The 25,755-nt window shown below is 37.6% G+C and overlaps 1 long non-coding RNA gene across 1 annotated transcript; it reads right to left on the bottom strand.

Moving 5' to 3' along the window:
- Window positions 1–3,086: 3,086 nt before the first annotated feature.
- Window positions 3,087–7,664, bottom strand: LOC117086301. Its single transcript, XR_004438268.1, has 3 exons — window positions 7,574–7,664; window positions 4,741–4,830; window positions 3,087–3,176 (listed from the first exon to the last, which is right to left on the bottom strand). It is a non-coding gene; the product is annotated as an uncharacterized LOC117086301 (long non-coding RNA).
- Window positions 7,665–25,755: the final 18,091 nt, after the last annotated feature.

Here is a 25,755-nt window from a genome sequence, read left to right as displayed (position 1 = left end):
ATAAAAACAAGTAAAAAGCATGTTGCTTTTTCTGAATATTTTAATTATGGATTGGATGATGTATTTATTTAAGGATTATCTAGGAAATTACCTTAATAATTATACTACATATTATATTAATCAGTGGAATGCAATAAACAAAACATATCCTTACAAATATCTAAATTAAATAGCATCTTTCTGTGTCTTGATCATAATTCAGTTGGGGAGGCAAACTGTGAAAATATAAAATGTTAATTATAATAAAAACAAAAGTTCTGAAAAGTAATATAAGATAGATCACAAGGTAAATATGGCAGCATCGTATTGAAAATGATGTGGAGTGACTATGATCCCTGAACTTTATTTCTTATGGCCAACACCTAGAATATTACCTTATTCTACCTGTCCTCATAGTAGTTATAACAATCTAATATTTTTTCTATGTTTATTAGTTTATGGACTTCTCTCTTCCACTAATGTAAAGTCTTTATGAGAACAAGGACCCTGTCTGTATTTTTCACCATAGTATTTCCAGAACCTACAGGAGTATATAACACATAACAGGTGAATTAATGAGTAAACCAATGAATAAGAAAAATTTCTAATTACAGTTCCATGGTGTTGAGCTTTTCTGGGCTCTTGGTTTTTCCATTTGCAAAACAACATTAAATAATCACTTTCTCAAAATTTCTGGTGATTATTAAGCACAAAGTAAGCAAATCATACTCCACAGTGACACCCAATATATAAGGGTTCAGTAAATGGTAGCTATTAAAATAAATGTGGTGATCGGGCATGGTGGCTCACACTTGTAATCCCACCATTTCAGGAGGCTGAGGCGGGTGTATTACCTGAGATCAGGAGTTCGAGACCAGACTGACAAACATGATGAAACCCAGTCTCTACTAAAAATATAAAAATTAGCCAGGCATGGTGGCACATACCTGTAATCCAACTACTCGGAAGACTGAGGCAGGAGAGTTGCTTGAACCAGGGAGGCGGAGGTTGCAGTGAGCTGAGATAGTGCCACTGCACTCCAGCCTGGGCAACAAGAGCAAAACTCCATCTCAAAAAAATAATACAATAAAATAAAATGTGTTGCTCTCACCTTCATAATAGATGATTATACATCCCTGCCTCTTCATTAGGTTTGTCAATTGTCATAGCCAATGCAATATGACATGTGCTACATCTGAGCAGAAGCTTGGCTTCTCTCACTCTTCCCTCTTTCATGAGAATGTGCCTTTTCCAGATCAGGGCTATACCTTAATCCTGGATCCAAGAATAAACATATATGAGGCAAACTCAAACCTAACTGCCTGCTTGAACCCGAGATTCAGGAATAATAAGTCAACTTGTTATATGAGAACAACTAGTTGTTGTTGAAAACCACTAATATCGTTTGGATGTTTGTCCCCTCTAAATCTCAGGTTGAAATGTAATCCTCAGTGTTGGAGGTGGGATCTGGTGGTAGGCTATTGGATCATGGGGACACATTCCTCCTGAATAGCTTAGTACTATCTCTTGGTGATGGGTGAGTGCTCACTCTAAGTTCTCATGGGATAACAGTTTATTTAAAAGTTTGTGACACCTCCCTCCTTTCTCTCTTGCTCCTACTTTTGCTGTGTAATACACCAGCTCCCTCTTTGCCTTCTACCATGATTGGAAGCTGCCTGAGACCTCACCAGAAGCAGATGCCAGCATGATGCTTCCTGTACACCCTGCAGAACTGTAAGTCAATTAAATCTCTTTTCTTTATAAATTACCCAGCCTCAGGTACTTCTTTTTTTATGATTTTATTATTTTTTTTCTTAAAAAAAATGGGATACATGTGCAGAACGTGCAAGTTTGTTACACAGGTGTATGGGTGCCATGGTGGTTTGCTGCACCTATTGCCCTGTCCTCTAAGTTTCCTCCCCTCACACCGCAGCCCCGCAACAGGCCCTGGTGTGTGTTGTTCCCCTCTCTGTGTTCATGTGTTCTCAACGTTCAACTCCCACTTATGAGTTAGAATATGTAATATTTGGTTTTCTGTTCCTGTGTTAGTTTGCTGAGGATGATGGTTTCTGCCAGCTTCATCCATGCCCCTGCAAAGAACATGATCTCATTCCTTTTTATGGCTGCATAGTATTTCATGGTGTACATGTACAACCCAAGAACTAGCACAGTCACTAAGGCTTTAGAATTGTTATGCAGGATAAGCTATTGAATACTGACTATTGAAACATTCTATGGAATCCCAAAAGGTGAGCTGCCCAACTCTGCATAAAATACTTCTTCAAGAAAGAGTGTTTGGTAGTGGGACAATGAAGGTGGGTTTGAGTTGACAAATGAAAAGAAGCAATATCTTCCTGCCATGAAAGTATGACATAAAAATTGGCTGGCCCCTCTTTCAGCATCTTATTTTGTTTGATTGTCTTAAGTCTTATGCTCTTTTTTCTCACTCTCCCTCCACCTAATTCAGTCCATTAACCATGAATCTCACAAATCTGGTCACATCACTATTGGCAGACCAAGCACATTGTGAACGTCAGTCACTTCCTCAGTCATTTCTATTCTGGAGTTTTGCTCCTGCTATGCTGAATTACTTGAGTCACTTAGTTCCTTGTATACTGAATTACGTGACTCAGTTAGTTCCTTGTAACTCTCCTGCTATTTGCTGCTTTACCTACTTTGCATAAGCCTTCTCTTTGCCTGACATGTCCTCCTTCTCCTCAGAAACACCATATTCCCAACTTCCATAAGTGAGGTTCTCCTTGTTTTAACAATCCACTTCAGGAGCTGGTCAGTCTTTAATTACCATCATCACTGTAACATCTGTTGAAAAGGGTCATTATTGAATTGCCTTCATTATCCCCGGTTATTAACACAGAGCCTGGCCTGTAATATGTGCACAATAAATACATGTCGAAAAGAGATGATTCACAGGTCACTTCAAAGACCAAAAAAGTCTAAATACGTCATTCTGACTAAAATCTAGTCTGTTATAAAAGTGATTCTAATCATCGCACTTCAATGAATTACATTGGGGACAGATCTTTTTAATAGATAATATGACATTTAGAAGAATTCTTAAGCCCAGAATGTAGATCTTTTTTCCAATTATTCCACCAGCAATCAACACTATGTTGTCTGGTCTTCATCAAGTCTCCAGTTGGTAGGTTAACATCTTCATGACAGGATTACATTGAAAACTAGACAAATATAACAAAAAGAAAAGAAGAGGCCGGGCGCGGTGGCTCAAGCCTGTAATCCCAGCACTTTGGGAGGCCGAGACGGGCGGATCACGAGGTCAGGAGATCGAGACCATCCTGGCTAACATGGTGAAACCCCGTCTCTACTAAAAAATACAAAAAAAAACTAGCCGGGCGACATGGCGGGCGCCTGTAGTCCCAGCTGCTTGGGAGGCTGAGGCAGGAGAATGGCGTAAACCCAGGAGGCGGAGCTTGCAGTGAGCTGAGACCCGGCCACTGCACTCCAGCCTGGGCGGCAGAGCAAGACTCCGTCTCAAAAAAAAAAAAAAAAAAAAAAAAAAAAAAAAAAAAAAAAAAAGAAAAGAAGAAAGAAAGAAAGAAAAGAGGAAAATAAAGATCTCTGCTCATTTTCTTTCATCTAAAATGACAATAATAATATTTTGCTACTATATCTCATAGGGCTGGTAATAGCCCATGAGAAATCATGATACAAGTTGTTATAATTATCATTAAAAAATGAATACCTCCTCACTTTTTACATATTCGCCAAGCAGATATGGGCAAGCATAAGATGCAAGAAAACCTGAGAGTTTGTATATGTAGAAGAAGAGCTACCCAAGAGCCAGATATGAACCTGTGAGAGGTGGGAAGCATAAAGGCTGATTTTTCTGACATTACAATTTACCCTCAAGGTCAAGAGTTGAGAAGTCATAAAGAAGTAAACAAAAAATAATAAAGTTGTATTTTCAAAAAGAAAATGGTGAAGAGAAAAAGTTAATCCCTGAAAGCCATGAAGAAAAAAAATCAGAGTTGTATTTTTCATGCTATATGAAGATTTATTGTAAAGGATCTTTTCAGCTAGGCTTACAAATGCTTACTCTTTTTGACATATGATGCCTTGCTTATAGACTTTAGAAAACATATTAATTTCCCATTCGTTTTTACACGTCCTCAGTAGGAGAAACACATTTTATTTTAATGCCAACAAAAGCAAGTAACTAGGAAGACCTAGTTGGCTGCCACAAAGAAATAAAGTGTTGAATAGCGTCATCAATAATTCACATGCTCTGTGTAGAAGGAACAGATTACTTGACTGTATAAAGATTATTTCTGCCTTGATGCAGAACCAATGAGTTTCTCCTCATGGGTCCTTTTGACTCCGTCTTTGACTGACGGTCACCTGATAAAATACTACATAGGAGAAAAATAAACTGTATAAAATGTAATGTCACTTAGATCACTTCCTGCTTAAATCCTATCCTCAATCTCTAAATTTAGAGATTGAGATAAGTCTTAAACTGGGTTGTATGATCTTGTGATTGCTGAATCAAAATATCAAGATTACTGGATTTGATATATTTCCAATCAGTTTTTCCATATTCTTTCTTTATGTCACAAGGCTGTCATGGTTAGAATGAAACAAAACCCAACCAACATAAGTTTTGAAGAAAATTTACAGATCTTAAAGGCACATTGGCAAAATTCTTTGAAGTTTCTCAGCTCACCTATCCCTTCCCACAAAATTGCCTTGACTACATTAATGGTAGCTGGTAATCCACTATACCTTTCCTGCTTCAAGGGAGGATTGTTCTTATACGTATGCCATGATCAAAAGGACAGTTGATACCTTAGGCAGTGAAAGAAGAAGTAAAATCTGCTGGATGAAGGAAAAGCCAAGAATTAAAATGTTCCCAGAAATTATGGCTGAGCTATAATCATGTATATAGGATTATTCCACAGAAGTAATTTTGCAGTTTTTTTTTTTTTTTTTTGTGGCAGACATAGAATTATAGGGGAACATTGTGATGCATAGGATATTTCCATTATATTCCATAATTCTGCATTGTAAGTTACTCTGCATGTTCAGAGTAACTTAAATAATGCATGATAAGTTATATCAAAAGGATTTCTGGCTGGGGTGAATGCACACAGGAAGCTGCTTGTAAGGCCATATTTTAACAGCCCTGAGTAATGACCTGGCTGGCCTCTTTTTGTACCCATAGAAACTCTAGGGTTTGCAATTTGTCAAAGATTAATGGAGAAGCAAGATAAGTAAATTTGGTTGGAACTTTAAGCCAGTTTTTAATGTCAGGATACAAAACACCAGCACAGTACTGTTAGTACTTCCATCTCTCTATATAAAGAAAGTAACACAGCATTAACACTGATGTAAAGTTAATGTAATGAACCCCCTGATCCTGCATCCCCTTCTCAAACAATAACTGGACATAGAGAGAAGAAGGTTTGGCTACAGGAAAATGGCACACCACAGGCAAAGGTTGGTGAGGGACAATAAAGATTGAGAGCTGTATTAGTCAAGGTTCTATATAGGGACAGAAGGTATATATGAAAGGATATACATATACATGAAAGGGGGTTTATTAGGGAGAATTGACTCATGTGAGTCACAAGGTAAAGTCCCATGATAGGCCATCTGCAAGTTGAGGAGCAAGGCAGTGAGTGGTGGATCAGTCTGAGTCCCGAAACCTCAAAAGTAGGGAGGCTGACAGTGCAGCCTTCAGTCTCTGGCCAAAGGCCCAAGAGACCCTGGCAAACCACTGATGTAAGTCCAAGAGTCCAAAAGCTGAAGAACTTGGAGTCTGATGCTTGAGGGCAGGAAGCATTCAGCATGGGAGAAAGATGGAGACCAGAAGTCTGCTCTTCCATCTTCTTCTGCCTGCTTCATTCCAGCTATGCTGGCAGCTGATTAGAAGGTGCCCATCCAGATTGAGGGTGGGTCTACCTCTCCCAGTCCACTGACTCAAATGTTAATATCTTTTGGCAACACCCTAACAGACAAACTCAGGAACAATACTTTCCATCCTTCAATCCAATCAAGTTGACACTCAATATGAACCATCACAAGGGCTTCACTGTATGCCTGTACCCTTCCCAACACATTGATACATTATCTTGTAATTATCTCATTGACTTCATACAACAACACTAACACGGAGGGGTTATTCCTGACTAGCAGATACCTGCCTCAGAAGGGATCCAATAGTTACATTACAGAAAGCGTGTGCATCTGATATCATTTTCCATTTCCTCACCACTACATTATACTGCGTAATGACAGAAGCAGTGAATTTTGAGGTCTGCTAGAGAAAGGCAACTCTGGAGGAACAGCCATGCATGAGCCAAAAGGAAAGAGACTCTTGGTGGCACTTAGCAGTTAAACCTGCTTCAAATTGTGTAAGGCAAAGGAAAGAAATAAAAGTGAGCTGTTCAAGGACTGGGACTAGGGATGCAGAAAGAAGGTCTGCAGAACTGCCTGGACCAGTGAAAGATCCTGGGGAATGTCATGATTGGCTGGGCAAGCTGGGTTGTCTAGAGAAAACTGAAGCATTGGAAATATCTGCTCTTACTTATGACTTAAAGTTACCTTGATCCTTATCTTTCCAAGTGGAAAAAACAAAAGTCCATTAAAATTGCTGTACTCCCACTCATACTTTTCTTCTCTTTTATCCATTTCTTCCAGTGGATGTACACTTTCTTCTTTGTCGATGTTCTAATAAGCCATTATTTGCTCTTGCTAGATCCATTCTTCACCCTCCTCTACCCTGCGGTGTGCCAATGTGGGTGAAGGCAAGGCAGGCAAATTAGCCCTGTGGATGGCATAATGCTCTGGCTTCTTTTTGGCTTTGACCAATGACACCCACAACAGGAGACTGGAGCACAGGAGACAGTATGTCAGTGTATTTATTTTCTTTGACTGTTTCTCACCTCCTTTCCTCCCACCGTGATCCCATTTCTCTGGAAGTAGCTATGTTTTTCCTACAGCTGTATCTGCCATGAGTGGCTCTTCTTCTAAGGCCCTGATCTTTACTGTGTGCCAGACACACAGTTTTCTTCTTGTCCCTTAAGCCCTTATGGTGGTAACAGCTTCCCACTGTTGCTAGTCTTTGGGTCACCTCCCATCCTTTGTTTCCCAAACCCTAATCTCACCTCTACAAGTAGTTCTGTCATTAAAATTCTTATGTGTGAGTTATCTGGAGTAGATTCTGCTTCCTTCCAGGGATCTGAGAAAGATCAATAATCACTCTTTCCTGGTAGGAAGTGCCTACCTGCAGGGAGCACACTTTCCCTGCTCGTCCACACTTCAGTTGTAGTGTCAGGTCCCAGTGAAGAAGAACCTTTATGGTCCAGCTCTTCCTACCATGGCACAGAACTTCAGTTTGAGAGTCTGCTCAAAGAATGGGATCCCATTTCTCCGCAGACCTAACAATTTAATATCTAACTTCTAAATCTATTTCTCAATTGATTCTGTAGTTTACATAAGAAAAAAGAGAGAAGTAAAGTTTTGAGTCCTTCAAACCCCAGCAGTTTTCATGTTTTTCCTTTTTTAACTCCCTTCCCAATACTAAGGAGGCTGTGTGCAGAGTAGCTTTACTCACATAAAGGTATAAAGGACCAGTGGGTCCTTCTGGTCTTTGCAGAGATGGCCTCTTAATTCCAAGAGAGTTTTGACAGCACCTGTGGATACTGGAGTCTAGAACAAGAAAACAATTGAGGCAAGCATTCGACTCTTGATGTTCTTGTTTTTGAAGGAAGAAATCTGAGATGTTTGGGACTAAAGGGCTTTTTATATTGCCCCCTTCCTGCAATTTCTGAACTGGTGAAATCCCTGCTAGACTAAAATAACAACTTGAGGAGTTGGAAACTGGTCTGTGGGTAAAGAGAGCAGAGGTGGTTGAAGAAACTGGTCTGTTGTTAATCATAAAGGCTGTCCTCAGTGCCTTATCATATGGGAAGTGAAAGAATACCATCTCTTCGTAACTTTCCCTTGGGAAAAATGACTTCATATTAGTATTTTACAGGCCATAATACATAGCATGTTTTGGCATTTAGCCAAAACTGAGAGAGCGAGGTGAAGGTATTTGTAATACTCAGGAAACAAAACAAAACAAAAAAGGAAATGAAGTCTTCCTGCCAAACTAGTCCTCCACATTGCACTAGTCTCTCTTTCTGGGTGTCTGAAGAGGGTATACTAGCCTCTTAGAAACACCCCAATCATTGAATCTCTGCAGGAGGAAGAGTTATCTGAAACCATTCATTTCACAAGCATTTATTGTGTGTTTCCTGAGGTTTCACATGCTGCAACAGACGAAGGGCACTGGGGCAGGACAATGTTAAGGTCACTAGAGGCAGAGGTGAGCTGGAAGTATAGAGAATAAAATCATCACTGGAAAGGTCTACCTGTTGTCCCTCGATCCTCAGTCCAGTGAGGGGAACAGAAAGGCATTTTTATTTTTTTCAAAAGCAATGTGATTAGCATGATTTGAGGAGTGTGCTGGACCAGTGGTCCTCAACGTTTTTGGCACCAGGGACTGGTTTCGTAGAAGAAACTTTTGGGGGTGGGGGAATGGATTCAGGATAAAACTGTTCCACCTCAGATCTTCAGGCATTAGATTCTCATAAGGAGAGTGCAGCCTAGGTCCCTTGTGTGCGCAGGTCACAATAGTGTTTGCGCTCCAGTGAGAATCTAATGCTGCAGCTGATCTGACAGGAGGTGGAGCTCAGCTCAGGCAGTAATGCTTGCTGGCCTGTCACTCACCTCCTGCTGTATGGCCTGGTTCCTTTAATAGGCCATGGACTGACAGTGGTCCACAGTCCAGGGAGTTGAGGACCCCTGTGCTGGAGAATCAGCAAGGAAACCCCGTGTTATGGCTGATTTAACCTTTTCCTTTTAACAACGAGGATTCTGAAACCAAGGAATGTTAAGTGACTTGTGTCAGACAGTTCCTGGGATGCCAGCTCTGACTAAATCTCAGCTTCTGGGTTGTAGATGGCCAGAGATGATAACATAGAAGAAGAATATGTAAAGAGTGGAAGAAAGAGCTATTTTTTTTTTTTCCTTTGGATTTGGAGAGTTTGCCTACTGTGTAGAGTTAAAATAGAGAGGCTGATTTGTGAAACTACCTAATCATGGCAGAAAATGTATGCAACCTAATCTTACATTTGAAATGAAATACTTTGAAGTGTTTTGAATCTGCACTATTGTATCTATGCTGCTAGTGTCCAAGTGAATTAATGAAAGCCAAACAATATATACAAGACAAAGATACATTCATACCACAGAGGTTAAACCTCCAACATTATTGCAAAATACAGAACACCAACTGCATGTGCGCTTATGTGTGATTAAGCCTAGACCTCTCTGAATTTTCAGGATGTACTTAAAAATGCTGGATGCAGATGCTTCATATTCCACAGTCATTTACCAAAAAAGGAGGGTTAATAAAATCAAATTTCTTCCTGTGAAGGAGACTTAAATAAAACAAGGTCACTAATTACAGGTATTGAACTGTTTCGCCTGACATATTGAAGGCTTTTGTGTGCTAACCAAGTGCCATTTTTGGAAAAATTTCCAACAAGAAAGAAATGAAGAAATGTGGGAAAGATCACATGAGAAAAGTGGGGTCTCCGTTCAAGTTCCCCAACCAACTAGAGAACCAGGCTGAGAGGAATAATAAGCATTGATTAGATAACAAGAAAAAAAAAAGACTAATTCTGTTTCTAAAGATAAATAATTGCTTTTGTTTTACGTGGCTTGAGGGAAGCCTAAAGCCAAGAGTAATTTATAATCCTACTTTCAATCACTTTCCCCCACCCCCAACATTTTGTAAGCATTATGTCTGTGCTTTCAATCAGACGTGTTCCAGCAATAGCAAATTTGTCTCCAACTTACAGAATTGTTAATTAAGGACCCAGATGTGTTTCGCAGAGCAATGGAATCTAAAATCAATGGGTGCCTAACCTGAAGGTTAGGCTCAGGCAATACCAGAAGGAGCCAAATACATTCCCAGGCCTTGCTAATGAGACATTCAGTGAATGTTTAACATGATGCTGTAGCAGGATTACATAAGGCCTTTATATACTAATCACATGTAAAAAACAAAAATATCAGGAAAAAAAATCTTTATATACACCTCCTCTCCATTTATTTTCTAACTCTGGAAAACATAACAATTTAATTCCTTTTGATAGTTCCCTCTGGGACCCAGTAGGTTTTTCTGGAAATTTTAAAAAATGAAAAGTCACGTTCAAGCTTTATGCCTGAGGAGAAAAAAAGAGTGTTTCCTGGACATTAGTTAAGAAGGAGAATAGAATCCCCCAACTTTTCCATTCCTTTTCCATCCTGGCCCACCTACTTTCCGAGATTATATTGTCTGTTTAGCTGGGTTCTGGATTTATCTCAACCAGCGTTGTCTTGCATTCAAATAATGGCATGGAGGCATTATTTCTATAAATAATCTGACTCCTACAAAGCCACTGTGCACTGGTTTAATCAAGGAGTGGGAAAGGAGCTAATACTTGTTGGGGAGTAATTAGGTGGTGGGCACAGTGCTAGGCACTTTCTATGTGCAGTCTAATCTATTCCTTAGAGCAATGTTTGTGCTCCATAATAGATCATATTCTACACATTTTCAGAGAAAATTCAGGCTTAGAAATTAAGGAAAGTTATAAATTTTCAGCATTAATAAATGAAGACATAGGGTTTGATGCCAAGTTTGTCTGTCTTTGTACTACCATGGGTAAAGTCAGGATATATCCCCAGCCTGACTGATTAAAAACCTATAACCTTTTTTTCTATGCCAGGTTTCCTCATTTAGAAAGAAATTCTTGGTTGTGGTTTTAATGATCTTCCTGAAACGATGTAACTTCAGGCAATCTGTCTAACCTCTGAGAGACTTAATTTCTACATCAGTATGATTATAGAGTTGCTATAGGTGATACCAAGGATTACCCTGAGCCCTGATTGGATTTATTTTCCTGCTATATTGGCAATTTCTTCTTCTCAATCACATCACTTTGTTTTTCTCTTGCAATCTGATTTTGACAAAGTTAGGGAAAATGACAATTTCGTTGAAGGACATTTCAGCATAGCAAGAAACAAAGCTGAAGGGAAAGACTCAGAAAATCAGGAGGCATTTCTTTTTTAACATCTATAACTCTAGTTCATTTTTGAAGGTGGCTGTATATTTAAGTGGTTCATTATGGAATAATATAAATATTTTACTGCTTTTTTTCTATGAGAAAATAAGTATTTCTGTGGACACAGATTGTAAAGATGCAAGGAAAAGATTGTAGGTATCTATATACACTACCTTTTACTACTTTATGGGTCTTTATTTATTTGATGCAAGCTTGCCAAAGATAATCAAAATATAAAAACAATAAAGAAATGATTGAGAGCTATAAGAACTGTTTAATATTATCTGCAACGACTCCTTATGCTTCATGACTTGCTTAGGCTTAAATTATAAGGTAAAAGTTAAAGAATGAGGATTTTACACCAATATATTGGTGAATATACTTAAATTAGGTTAAAAATCTACCTATGCAATGTTTACAACAGACACATCTGAAATGAATTGTCACATAAATCTTGCAAGTAAAAAAAACCTACAAGATAATATATTAGCAAGATGAAAGCACAGAAATAAAATATAAGAAGCAATGGTAATATTAAATAACACAAAATTTAAGACTTTGATCAAAATAGAGAAGCATATTTTTCATTGGAAAAATATAAATAAAAGAGGATAATCCATGAATAATACAAGCAATGTAAGTCAGAATTTGACAGATCAGATAGATTGTAAAACCATAAAGATATACAAGGTTACATTATAAAATTGACAAGGGTGACTTAATTTCTATTCATGAGAGTTCATACCCCATTAAAATGCATATTTTCTCAGTGACCCAGAAACAATCAGGAACCCAAAAATGATAAGTAAATAAATAACAACATATAACTGGCTATAAAATAAACATTTCAATAAATTCCCAAGTGTTGAAAATTTAGAAGTCATTTTTTTTCTTTGCTACAATTCAAAAAGCAGAGTCCTGTGAAATAATAAACCACGTGTAAATGGTCTACAATAAAAATTAATTTAAATGAATAAAATGGGTATAAAATAAAATTGTAATTCCAAATCGCTTAAAGTTTAGGAAAAATTAGTTCACATCATAAAATAAACATATGACATGCGTCTAAAACCATAGTCGGAAGAGAAATGAAAGCTTTTAATTATCTTATTAATAAATAAGAAAGACTAATAGATAATAAGTTGACATTGAACTGAAAATAATTTAAATGTAAGAAAGGAAAGAATAATAGGGATATTTAAATATTTCTGTAAATAACAGCAAACCTATTATGAAAGAAACATTAATAAAATTAAAAGCTGGTGAAATCAAGTAGATAATTATAATTTTGAAAAAAGACAGAAATATGTGCTACAGTAAAAATAGACATGAAATCCCACTAAGATATTATAAACAATTTTATGTAAACATTTATAAAAGTAAATATAAATAATTTAATGAGGGGAGCAATATTTTAGGACAATATAAACTTTTAAAATAAATTCAAAGATATTATAGAGCACAGATTGTCATAGAAGAAATGTAAAAGGTTTCAAAGACTAAACCTAAAAATTTATTATCTTATGTGAACTTGTAGGTAAATCTTATCAAATGTTTTGGTAATGGACAATATATACATTATAAAATTATTTCATAGCATAGACAAAGATATCTTCCTAAGGTTACATATCTTCATTCCAAAATATGATAAAGATGCCACTAAAAAGTTAAACTATGAAGAAGTAATCTTATATAAATTTAAAACTATGAAATAAGCAAATAGCAATCAGGGAATTATAAATACAACAACATAGAAGTAGAGCTTATCTCCAAGTGCAAGATAGTAACTTGAGGAAACCATTCAATAGACTCTAGTGATTTAGCATGTTGTGATATCAATAGACAAAAAAGTTAATAATATTCAACATTTGTCACTGATTATAAAAGCTTAAATAAATATAAGTAAAAGAAAATTTTTCTTAAAAATTGAGAAAGGATTTTAGACATCAACAAATACCATAGTGAATGTATTGAGAGATTCTAGCAAATTCACAATCAAAGAGAAATGCTGGGTCTCATCACTGTATCACTATTATTTAGCATTACTTTAGAGTGTCTAGCTAAAAAAGCAGAAATATTATATAGGCTTATGGTTGATGACAGACCTCAGAAGTCAGTAATAGACTTTATTTTGGAGCAGACATTTGTTACCTGAAAGACTGCAGGCAATTGTTTAACTCTTCTAAGCTTCCATTTCCTCATCTGTGGAGAAAGATATTGACCACTCTCTCATGAATGTTATGACGATGCAATCTAATAACACCAGTAATGTGATTAGCAAAGTATCAGACACTTGAAAAATTTTAATTGATAATGACTGTTAGCCATATTAGCCATTATCATCTCTATCAAAGCTATCGTTTTATTTTTTGATTTCAAACAAAAATTAAGGATATTCAATCAGATGACATGTTAGAAAAAATAAATACTTGAATTCAAGTTGTTTCATTTATGTTGGCAATGGCTAATTAGAATATATGTAGGAAAAACAAATCAAATCTAAAAAATACAAAACAAAGCAAAAATCAAAGATAAAATTATAAAATATGAAGATACATATTCAATGTAAACCTATATAAGACAATACTGAAAAATATATAAAATGTTAATAAAGTATTTTAGATTAGTTTTTAATAACTGCACAATTATCATCTAGATGGGATGATGTCTCTCCATCTTAAATAGTAAATAAATTATAATTCAATTTAAATTGTAATTCTATTTTTTTATAATTTTACAAGTAATTTCACATTTCAGTTGGAAGAATAAATGTAAGAGTGCTCACACAAATACGTAAAATTATGACAAATGAAGCCAAATTTATACAATAAGCATAATTTATAAAACATTATCAAGAAAACAATAATAGGTAAGTATAGAAAAGTTTAGATAAATAAATTTTAGAAAGTAAATTTAATAATCCAAAAACATAGCAAAGTATATGAAAAGTTTGAAAGATAAAAACGTTTTATTAAAGTTGATAAATAATAGGATATTTAATAAGTTATTTTGGGACAAACTGCTGTACCTATTGAGGAAAATGACAGCTCTCTTCCATACAGCATGTACAAAAAATTAATTTCAACTAAATTAAGGTTCTCAAAGTTTACTCAAAAGGGTAAAAATTTAGCATGAGCTACAGGAAAGTATTTTTATAAGTTTTATGTTTTTTAAGCATGAGGTAGATTCCAAAATTTTTCACAAAAATGATTAACAGTTGGTCAGGAACAGTGGCTCACACCTGTAATCCTAGCACTTTGGGAGGCTGAGGCAGATGGATCACGAAGCCAGGAGTTCAACACCAGCCTGACCAACATAGTAAATCCCTGTCTCTACTAAAAATAGAAAAAATTAGCCAGGCATGGTGGCAGGTGCCTGTAATCCCAGCTACTCGGGAGTCTGAGGCAGGAGAATTGCTTGAACCCAGGAGGCAGAGGTTGCAGTGAGCAGAGATCACGCTACTGCACTGGAGCCTGGGCAACAGTGTGAGACTCCATCTCAAAAAAAAAAAAAAAAAAAAGACTGATTAACAGTTTTGACAAAGCAAAAAGTAGATATTTTTTGTGGCAGGAAATAATATAAGTTTAATATAAGTTTAAACCCCCCCCAAAAATTTAAATGATAGAATATACTTCCAGTGTATCATACAACGTAGATCTATTATCAATAATATATTTTAAATCTGCAACTAATAAAGAAATACAAATGAAAAAGCCCAGACAATTAGCATAAGAATAACCTAACAAACATGTAAAGAAACTAACTGATATGGTCTGGCTCTGTGTCCCTACCAAAATCTCATCTTCAAGTGTAATCCAACTTTTAATCACTATATGTTGGGGGAGGAACCTCATCAGAGGTGACTGGATCATGGGAGTGGTTCCCCCATGCTATTCTCCTGATAGTGAGTGAGTTGTCATGAAAACTGATGGTTTTATAAGGCACTTTTTCTCCATTGCTTGACATTTCTCTCTCCTGCTGCCATGTGAAGAAATACCTGTTTTCTTCCCCTTCTGCAATAATTGTAGGGTTTCTGAGGGCTCCTTAGCCAGGCAGAACTGTGAGTCAATTTAACTACTTTTCTTTAAACTGCCTAGTCTCAGAACGTTCTTTACAGTAGTGTGAAAATGGACGAATACAGTAAATTGGTACCAAGGTAGTGAGGCACTGATATAAAGATAACAGAAAATGCGAAAGTGACTTTGGAACTGGGTAACAGGCAGAGGTTGGAACAGTTTGGAGGGCTCAGAATAAGACAGGAAGATTGGGGAAAGTTTGGAACTCCCTAGAGACTTGTTGAATGGCTTTGACCAAAAAACAGAAAATGATATGGACAATAAAGCCCAGGCAGAGGTGGTCTCAGATGGGGATGGGTAACTTTTTGGGAATTGGAATAAAGGTGATTCTTGCTACACTTTAGTGAAGAGACTGGTAGCATTTCACCCCTGCCCTAGAGATCTGTGGAACTTTGAACTTGAAAGAGATAATTTAGGGTGTCTGGATAAAGAAATTTCTAAGCAGCAAAGTGTTCAAGATGTGACTTGGGTGCTCTCAAAAGCATTCAGTTTTATGCATTCACAAAGAGATGGTTTAGAATTGGCACCAATGCTTAAAAGGGAAACGGGATAAAAACTTGGAAATATATATCCTGACTATGTGATAGAAATGAAAAACTCATTTTCTGGGAAGAAATTCAAGCCAGCTGCAAAAATTTCCATAAGTAACGAGGAGCCAAATGTTAATCACCAAGGAAATCAACAGGGAAAATGTCTCCAGGATATGTCAGAGGGCCTCATGGCGACCCCTCCCATCACAGGCCTAGAGGCCTATGAGGAAAAAATGGCTTCAAGGGCCAGGCCCAGGGCCTTGATGCTTTGTGCAGTCTTGGGACTTGGTGCTGTCTTTCCCAGCCATGGCTAAAAGGGGACAACATACAATTCAGGCCATTGCTTCAGAGGGTGTGATCCCCAAGCCTTGGCAGCTTATACATGGTGTTTGGAGTGCAGGTGCACAGAAGTCAAGTATTGAGGTTAGGGAGCCTTTGTCTAGATTTCAGAAGATGTATGAGAATGCCTGGATGTCCAGGCAGAAGTTTGCTGCAGGGGCAAAGCTCTCATGGAGAACCTCTGCTGGGGCTATGCAGAAGGGAAAGGTGGGGTTGGAGCCCCCACACAGAGTCTTCTCTGGGGCACTGTCTAGTGGAACTGTGAAAAGAGTCGCATCATCCTCTAGACTCAAGAATGGTAGATCTACTGACAGCTTGCACCATGCACCTGGAAAAGCTACAGACACTCCATGCCAGCCTGTGAAAGCAGTCAGGAGGGAGACTGTACTCTGCAGTCACAGGGATAAATCTGCCCAAGACCATGGGAGCCCACCTCTTGCATCAGCATAACCTGGATGTGAGACATGGACTCAAAGCAGATCATTTTGGAACTTTAATGTTTAATGACTGCCCTATTGGACTTTGGACTTCATGGGGTCTGTAGCTCCATTGTTTTGGCCAATTTCTCCCAATTTGAATGGGAGCATTTACCTAATGACTGTATCCCCACTGTATCTAAGAAGTAAGTAACTTGCACTTGATTTTACAGACTCATAGGTGGAAGGTACTTGCCTTGTCTAAGATGAGATTTTGACTGTGGACTTTTTAGTTGATGCTGAAATGAGTTAAGACATTGGAGGACTCTTGGGAAGGCATGATTAGTTTTGAAATGTGAAAAGACATGAGATTTGGGAGGGGTCGGGGTGTAATGATATGGTCTACCCCTGTGTACCCACCCAAATCTCATCTTGAATTATCCAAATTGTAATCCCCAGGTGTTCGGGGAGGGACCTCCTTGGAGGTGATTGGATCGTGGATGTGGTTCCCCAAATCTATTCTCATGATAGTGAGTTCTCATGAGGTCTGATGGTTTTCCAAGGGGCTCTTCCTCCTTCACTCTGTACTTCCCTCTACTACTGCCTTGGGAAGGATGTCTTTGCTTCACCTTCTTCCATGACTGTGAGTTTCCTGAGGCCTCCCCAGCCATGCAGAACTGTGAGTCCATTAAACTCCTTTTCTGTATAAATTATGCAGTCTTGGCCAGTTCTTATAGCAATATGAGAATAGACTAATGCACTAACACTCAATAACAATACAAGAAAGACAAAATAAAGAAACAATAAAAAAAAAGGATTGTCACATACTGGTGAAATAAAATATGAGCTTTTGTAGGAGGTTGAACTGTGTTCCCAAAAAGGTATGTTCAAATTTTAACCCCTAGTACTGTGAATGTGACCTTATTTAGAAGTAGAATTTCTGCAGATATAATTAATTTAAGGATCCTGAGATGAGATCATCCTGGATTTAGGGCCTACACTAAGCCTAATGACATGGCAGATATCCTAATAAAAGACAGAAAGGCAAAAGACGCAGACACAAGGGAAGAAATTCATGTGAAGGCAGAGGCAGAGGTTGGAATAATGGAGCTATAAGTCAAGATATGCCCAGGATTGCCCACAGCCACCAAAACTACAAGAGAGGCATGGAACACTTTCTCTCTCAGAACTTCTGGAAAGAGCCTATCCCATTGACATTTTGATTGCAGACTTGTGGCCTCCAGAACAGTGGGGGCATGCATTTCTGTTGTTTAAGGAAACAAATTTGTTGTAGTTTGTTAGGGCACAGATGGGAAACATGCAGGTTTTGCAAAGTTGGAAGAGCACTATTTTCATGTTTAAATATACAAAATTTAATATCGGAGAGTAATTATGAAGGACAGTACCATAAAAATCTGTATAAGCATGACACATGTACCCCAACATTCATAATGATATGTAAATGGGAATATATCCTAGCTATGTATGTAATAGCACAAACTCAGAAACAACCTAAAAGTCTCTCAAGAGGATAATGGCTTAAAAATTATAAAAACTTACGAAGAATTTTGTATATCCAATAAAATAATAGAAATATAAATATGCTAACTTGGAAAGACATCTACAATTTATTATATTAATAGCAACTTACAGAACAACATACATGAAATGACCATTGTGTGAGACATACACATACAAATAATTATGTATTCATGTATGTGATTCTGTATATATGTATATTTTTAGTGAAACACATAAATATATGTGAATATATACGTGTATGTGCTTATGGTTCTGTGCTTTGTAGGAACAGAGGAATTTGAAAATTTGCACATGAAATTCTTAAAAGTGTTTATCTGTAGAGATGATCTTGTCTTATTTTATACACAAAATAAGTAACAGTAATCAACAGTCAGCTATCTTGCTCTGTGACTTGCAGCTGGGATGGGAGGCACTCAAAGGAAATAGGAAGAGTGAGTTCAGAGAACTTGTTTCAACATTTACTGCCCTGTCGGGTCATCACTGACTGACTGTGTCCCTCTATTAAAATTGGTTGACTGCACCCCCTCCTCTTCTCAAGCATCCCTTTCTATATAGATCTCTCCCTGGATTCCAGAACTGCTTCATTTTTGGCCTCTTTGGGTCTAAAAGTGGTAATGACTTTCTGAGACAATCCCTGAAACATGGCACCATTCTTTATTATTCTTCCTAATTACTAACCACACCTTTCCCAAAAGTCTTTGATCAAACTTCACTGACTCAGCTGGTATATATCTCTGTTTCCTTTCTGTTGATTATCCCTGTCCAGTATTCATTAACTTTACTTCTCTGACTTTGACCCCATATGGCTTAGGTAGGGCTGACCCATTCCTAGAACCCCAGTTTGGACAGTATGATTACTTTCTCCTCCAAACTACATTGACGGACTCAGAAGTCCTATATAAGTTATAAGGCCTGTAACTTATAAAGTTGGGTGAATCAGAAGCAAGCACAGGAATTCTGTTGTAGTTAAAGGAAAGGCACAGTCTCTTTCCATTGAGGTTGATCTTTCTCCTGGTACATGGATTGCCTAACACTTAAGGTGGCCCTTTTTATTTTTTGCTTTTTAATTTTTTTATATTTAAGAAGTAGAGAGTGACATATGTATAAAATATGTAAATATCAACTCAGAGAAATTAACATATCCATCACCTCAAACATTTATTATTTCTTTGTGCTGGGAAGTTGCAAAATAATCTTTTCTAACTGTTTGAAAAATATACTAAATTATTATTAACTGTAGTCACTCTATAATACTATAGAAAGGAAAATTTATTCCTCCTATCTAGGTATAATTTTGTATCCATGAATCGTCCTTTCCCTGTTCCCCCTGCTCCATCCATTTCCCATCCTCTGGTGACAAGTACTCTATTCTCTGTCTCTCTGAGCACAATAAAAGAAACACCACCCAGTAAAGAGACAAGATGACCACATAGGAACAGCTCTGGTCTGCAGCTCCCAGGGAGATTAATACAGAAGGCAGGTGATTTCTGCATTTCCAGCTGAGGTACTCAGTTCATCTCACTGGGGCTGGTTGGAAAGTGGGTGCAGTCCAAGGAGGGCGAGCCAAAGTAGGGGGAGGGGCATCGCCTCACCCGGGAAGCACAAGGGATCGGGGAACTCCCTCTCCTAGTCAAAGGAAGTCATTAGGGACTGTACTGTGCACTCTGGTCCAGATACTGTGCTTTTCCAATGGTCTTTGCAACCCACAGACGAGGAGATTCCCTCCAGTGCCTACACCACCAGGGCCCTGAGTTTCCAGCACAAAACTGGGTGGATGTTTGGGCACACACCGAGCTAGCTGCAGGAGTTTTTCTTTTTTCATACCCCAGTGGCGCCTAGAACATGAGTGAGATAGAACCATTCATTCCCCTGGAAATGGGGCTGAAGTCAAGTGGTCTGGCACTGGGAGGGGAACATCACACAGTAGGGTCTGTCAGCGGTTTGGGGGCTAGGGGAGGGATAGCATTAGGAGAAATACCTAATGTAGATGATGCGTTGATGGGTACAGCAAACCACCATGATACGTGTATAACTATGTAACAAACCTGCACTTTCTGCACATGTACCCCAGAACTTAAATTATAATAAAAAAAAGAAGACCCAAATAAGTAAAATCAGATATGAAAAAGAACACATTACAACTGATACTATAGAAATATAAAATATTATTAAAGACTATTATCAACAAGGATGTATCAACAAAATGGAAATTCTAGAAGAAATGGATAAATTTATGGATACATATAACTTTCCAAGATTGAATCAAGAATAGTTAGAACACTGAAGAGACCAATGAGTCATGAGGCTGAATCAGTAACAACAAATCTCTCAATCAAGAAAAATCTAGGACCAAATGGCTTCATTTCTGAATTCTACCAAACTTTTAAAGAAAAACGAATACAAATTCTTCTCAAAGTATTCCAAAACACTGAATAGGAGAGAATTCTTCCAAACTCATTCTATGAGTCCAGCATCACCCTGATGCTAAAACAAGACAAGGACACAACAAAAAACTACGGGCGAATGTCTCTGATGAACACAGATGCAAAAATCCTTAACAAGACACTAGTAAAAGGAATCCAATAATACATTTACAAGATTATACAACATAATCAACTGTAATTAATTTCGGGGATGAAAGGATAGTTCAACATATGCTAATCAATAAACGCGATACCTCACAACAACATAATGAAGCACAAAAGCCATATGATTGTCTCAATAGATGCAGAAAAAGTACTTGATAAAATTTAACATCACTTCTTGACAAAAACTGTCAAATTAGATATAGTATGTTCTCACTTAATATCATTTATTGGTTCTTGGAAACTGACTTTAAGTGAAATGACATACAGGGAAACCAATTTTTTTCTTATGAATGTTATAACAATGTTGAATGAAAGTACATAATTTGAGGACCTGCGGTATGCCATTTCACTTGAAGTTGCAGTTTCAAGAATCTTTCAATGATGTTAAGCACTTACTGTATAGAATGAATGTGCCTCAACACAATACAGGGCATATATGATAAACCCACTGCTAACATCATATGGAAAGGAGAAAAGTTGAATGTTTTTCCTCTAAGAACTGGAATAAGGCAAGGAAACTCACTTTCAACACTCTTATTCAACACAGAATTGGAAGTCTTAGAACAATTAGACAAAAGATAAATATAAAGGGCATATGCATTGGACAAAAGGAAGTCAAATTATCCCTGTTTACAGGCATAATGTTATGTATAGAAAAACCTAAAGACTCCACCAAAAAACTCTTGGAAATGATGGCTATTTTTGTTATTACATGGGAAAAGCCTAATTGAGAATAATGGCAAAGCAGATAAAGTCAGAATTGGGAAATGAAGATAAACATGTTCCTAATAATACAATTTGACCACATATATTTAGCCATACCTGCACCTTGACTATCCATGAACTATCAAGTTATATGAGCTAATAAAACCTCTTTCTCTTGTCTAATTTCAGTTGCAACAAAGGTACCTATGTAAGTAATACAACTATCTTGTAACCTTGTTCTCTCAGCCCAGAGCAATGATGTATCCTCATGCTAGCCAGCTATGCATGTCATGAATTTGTGGGACAAACTCTGTTCTCACATTGAAGTAATAGTTAATATCTAAAACAACGAGATGTAGAGATTATTCAGTTTTTTCCTCTCTTAGAAATGTAAGCTAGAAACATGGAAGGATTTCACAGCTGATTGTATGAAAGAAAGAAGAAAAAAGACAATGGGTTTATAAGTAGCTCATATCTGTGTATTTTTGTGCCATATCACAGAGCCTGTGTGCTAACATTCCAGAGCTGGTGAGAATCTCAACGACTCTCCACTTTCAATCTCCATGAGGACTGGACTTCCCTTAAAAATATATTGTTGAGTTTTCCTCTTTTCTTTCCTTTTCTTTTTTCTTTCTTTTCCCTTTTTTTTTTTTTTTTTTTTTGGAGTCTTGCTCTGTCGCCAGGCTGGAGTTCAGTGGTGTGATCTCAGTTCACTGTAATCTCCACCTCCCAGTTTCCAGCAATTCTCCTGTCTCAGCCTCCTGAGTAGCTGGGACTATAGGTGTGCACCACCACACTCAGCTTATTTTTGTATTTTTAGTAGAGACGGGGTTTTACCGTGTTAGCTAGGGTGGTCTGGATCTCTTGACCTCATGATCTGCCCACCTCAGCCTCCCAAAGTGCTGTGATTACAGGCGTGAACCACCACTCCCAGCCTCCTCTTTTATTTTCTTATGTGTGTTAATACAATGAAGTTTTTTTCAATTGAACTGGTTTGTGTGGATGTCTGATCATTTTATGAAAAAAAATCATAGTTGAAAGATTTATTAATATAAAATCATGTTTATTTTATATTCTCTGAGAAAAGTTCTTTTAAAATAATATGATGTGGTGCCAAGTTTCCTTTTCTGTCTTTTTGTTTCCACCTGTAATTCTATCCAAGATCTACTTGTAATGATGCTAATACTTAAGTGAATACATATCTAGCTCTATGCCACCTATATTTATACCCGTGCCTGTACTTATGCTGTTTATTCTATATATACATTGATATCCACTTTTATATCATTAAAAAGTTGTTACCTCTGAGATCCAGTTCTGTCACAGCAAGGGTTATGAATCCAAACTATTTACCAATAAAATATAATCTGGCAACCACAAAACAACTTACAATGACTCAAATACTTTCCATATTTTTCTCCAATACCATATAGATATGTCATTCCACCTAACAATGCTTTTTTGAAAGCTCCCTTTCTCTTTTATTTTCTTTCTGAACATTCCTCAGCTTTCTCTCAGATCCATCTTCCAGAATATTCTCTTCAACATCTATCCTTCTCCAAACCAAAGCTTCTTCTGGTAGCCCTTCCACTTTTCTTAATTAGTAAAACCTAAGGCCCAATGGGCTCATCCAGAGGTAGAGGGATTCTCTCTAGAAGGCTGAACACAAGAAATGGAAGAGAAATGTGTGTTCCCAGACAAAATTCTTTTTAACAGGAAAGGAAAATGTGAAGTCTGAGAATTCCTTGATTAATTTTTTCCTTGCCACATAAGTATCAATTTATTGGAAACTTTAGGAATATAAAGCAAAATTTAACGTGTTTGTTTTTGAATTGAGGTAATCTATATTTTTGATAACATATTTTCCACGTTTTGCAATAGGCATAGTTTTTAAAAATGTTTTAAAAATATAAAGTCATTGAACAAATTAATGTAAAGGCATAAACCTCCAAGCAAAGCAATACCGAAATCCTGAACATCCTTTGGACGTACCATGAGAAATGCAGCAACCTTCCTTTAGATTATTTCCCCTCCCGGTACACATCACTTAGTGCTACTTCCCTTAGGATCCATTATTCTCCTAATCTCACCTGGATTTGCTATGCTTTGAAAATGGCATTGCATGAACTATAGCTTCTTTCTGATTTATTCTGTTCTTTGTAAAGGGCGAATGCAGAATCCACACACACTCTGTTTCTCTCTGCATTCATGCTGTGCTTTGGTGTGACGCATTGAGTAGGGTCGTGGAGCATCTACCAGGTTCGTTATCCACAGCCTCAGCTGCAGGAGCCTCATGCCCTCAGGATCTCTGTAGAGCCTTTAGTTTTACTATGCCTTCATAAATTGGAGTAAAGTACTCTTTTGTGCCTTCTTCTTGGCGGAGAGCCTAACAAATGAAGGTTAAGCTTCACTGCTTCCAAAGAAAAAAAGAAAGATATTTCCTCGGTGCTTGTGAAGGTCAGCGTGACTAGGTTCACATTAGTCACTATCAAGTAACAAGGAACTATGAATAGATGCCCAGTTTCTGACTCACCCACCCGCTTATTCATTATGCACTTAGAGACCATTCCAACTCAGGTGCTGGGGATGGAAAGAGCAAGGCATCCTCACTTCCCAGAAGCGACTTTTAGAATAATGGGAAAGATAGGCATGAGCAGATGCAGTCCAAAATAACAATGCTCATGATGAAAATGGAAAAAGTAACACGTACTGATTTCTGTTTGCCAAGTGCCAGGAACTGTTCTGTTCCTAACACTTTTCATATCTAATGTTACCTCTCAAAAACTAATATGGCAGCGTTATTATTGTTATTATTTCCTTTTTTTTTTTTTTCTTAGATGGAATCTCGCTCTGTCGCCCAGGCTGGAGTGCGGTGGTGGGATCTCGTCTCACTGCAACCTCCGCCTCCCGGGTTCAAACGATTCTCCTGTCTCCACCTCCCGAGTACCTGGGACTACAGGTGTGTGCCACCATGCCCAGCTAATTTTTTGTATTTTCAGTAGATATGGGATTTCACCATGTTAGCCAGGATGGTCTTGATCTCCTGGCCTCATGATCCACCTGTCTTGGCCTCCCAAAGTTCTGGGATTACAGGCGTGAGCCACTGTGCCTGGCTTATTTTCTTCATTTGATAGAGAAAAAAATGAAGTCCAAAGAGTTAATGATTCATTCAAGGTCACACAATAATAAGCAGTACAGACAAACTTCAGACTCCAAAACTCTAATTCCAGTATCGGCGATAAAAGCTCCAATAACAGCATGTGGCCAGTGCTTCAGGATCTCAGAGAAGTAGGCCAACCACCTGGAAAAGTTGAAGAAGTTTTGACCAAAGATGTGAATGTTCTAGTGGGGCTTGTAAATAAACCATTTTCCACATAAAGATGTTGTAGTAAAAGTAGAATTGTGATGAGCAGGAAAAGGGATCCAAGCATTCATTTTCTATCTACACCATAGACAGCAGACTGCCAGCCTGTGAGATTAACGCTCTGAAAATATAATTTGTTTGACCACCAACCACACAACAAAATGTTTTTGTTGTTTATTCTGAGGATGCAGGAAGGTTGGGAATTTGTTCCAGCCCCTCTGCTGGTCTGTCGTACGGCTAAGTCCATGAGTTATCTCTCTGGCCTTTATTTTCTCACCCAATTATTTGCTTTAGAATCAACTTAAGATATAATGTGCATAAAATAAACTGCAGCAATTGAAAGTTAAAATTTGTTTAGAATTGACAGACTGACCAAGAGACAGGACATTCCCATATTCTCCAGGGGGTTACTCCCGCCTTCCACCTTTGGCCCCTGGAAACCACTGATCTTCCTTTTTGTCACTATAGTTTAGTATGATTCTATATACTTCTAGATGAAGTATTTCATATGTAGTTCTATAGTTACAGTTCTATAATTTTACGTAAACGGAATCATGTAGCATGCCATCATTTATGTTCAGCTTTGGTCAGTCAGCATAATGTTTTTTTAAGATTTATTCAGGTTGTGCCTATATCAGCAGTTAATTCCCATTTTCAAGGGGGAAATTTTTCCACTACCACATTTGAGTTGCCTGTAGGTATTGGCTACTATAATAAAGCTGACATGAATATTGTGCACAAGTCTTGTGTGGACATACATTGTCATTTGTTTTGAATGAGCCCATTTCTTAATTTTTTTCCAGAAACGGTTTTGTAGTGTAGTTATACAATTTTCAATAGTGGTGTATGAGAGTACTCTTCAGTCCACAGTGGTGCCCACCCTTGGTCTTGTGGTCTTTTCAGTCTTTTAAATTGTAGCCATTGTGGTAGAAATACTTAGTCAAACACAATGCTTTAAGTATTTTTTTAAACTTGTATTCCATTGCTCATGGCTTGCCACTACAGTATTTTTCCCTTCTTCCTTCCTTCCTTCCTTCCTTCCTTCCTTCCTTCCTTCCTTCTCTTTTGTTCGTTTGTCTGT

Source organism: Trachypithecus francoisi, unplaced genomic scaffold (assembly GCF_009764315.1).
Source record: "Trachypithecus francoisi isolate TF-2019V2 unplaced genomic scaffold, Tfra_2.0 Lachesis_group1, whole genome shotgun sequence".
In the NCBI taxonomy this organism is placed as follows: Eukaryota; Metazoa; Chordata; class Mammalia; order Primates; family Cercopithecidae; genus Trachypithecus; species Trachypithecus francoisi.
Note: the sequence above shows the minus strand (reverse complement) of the source record. Positions and strands in the feature narration are given on the sequence as shown.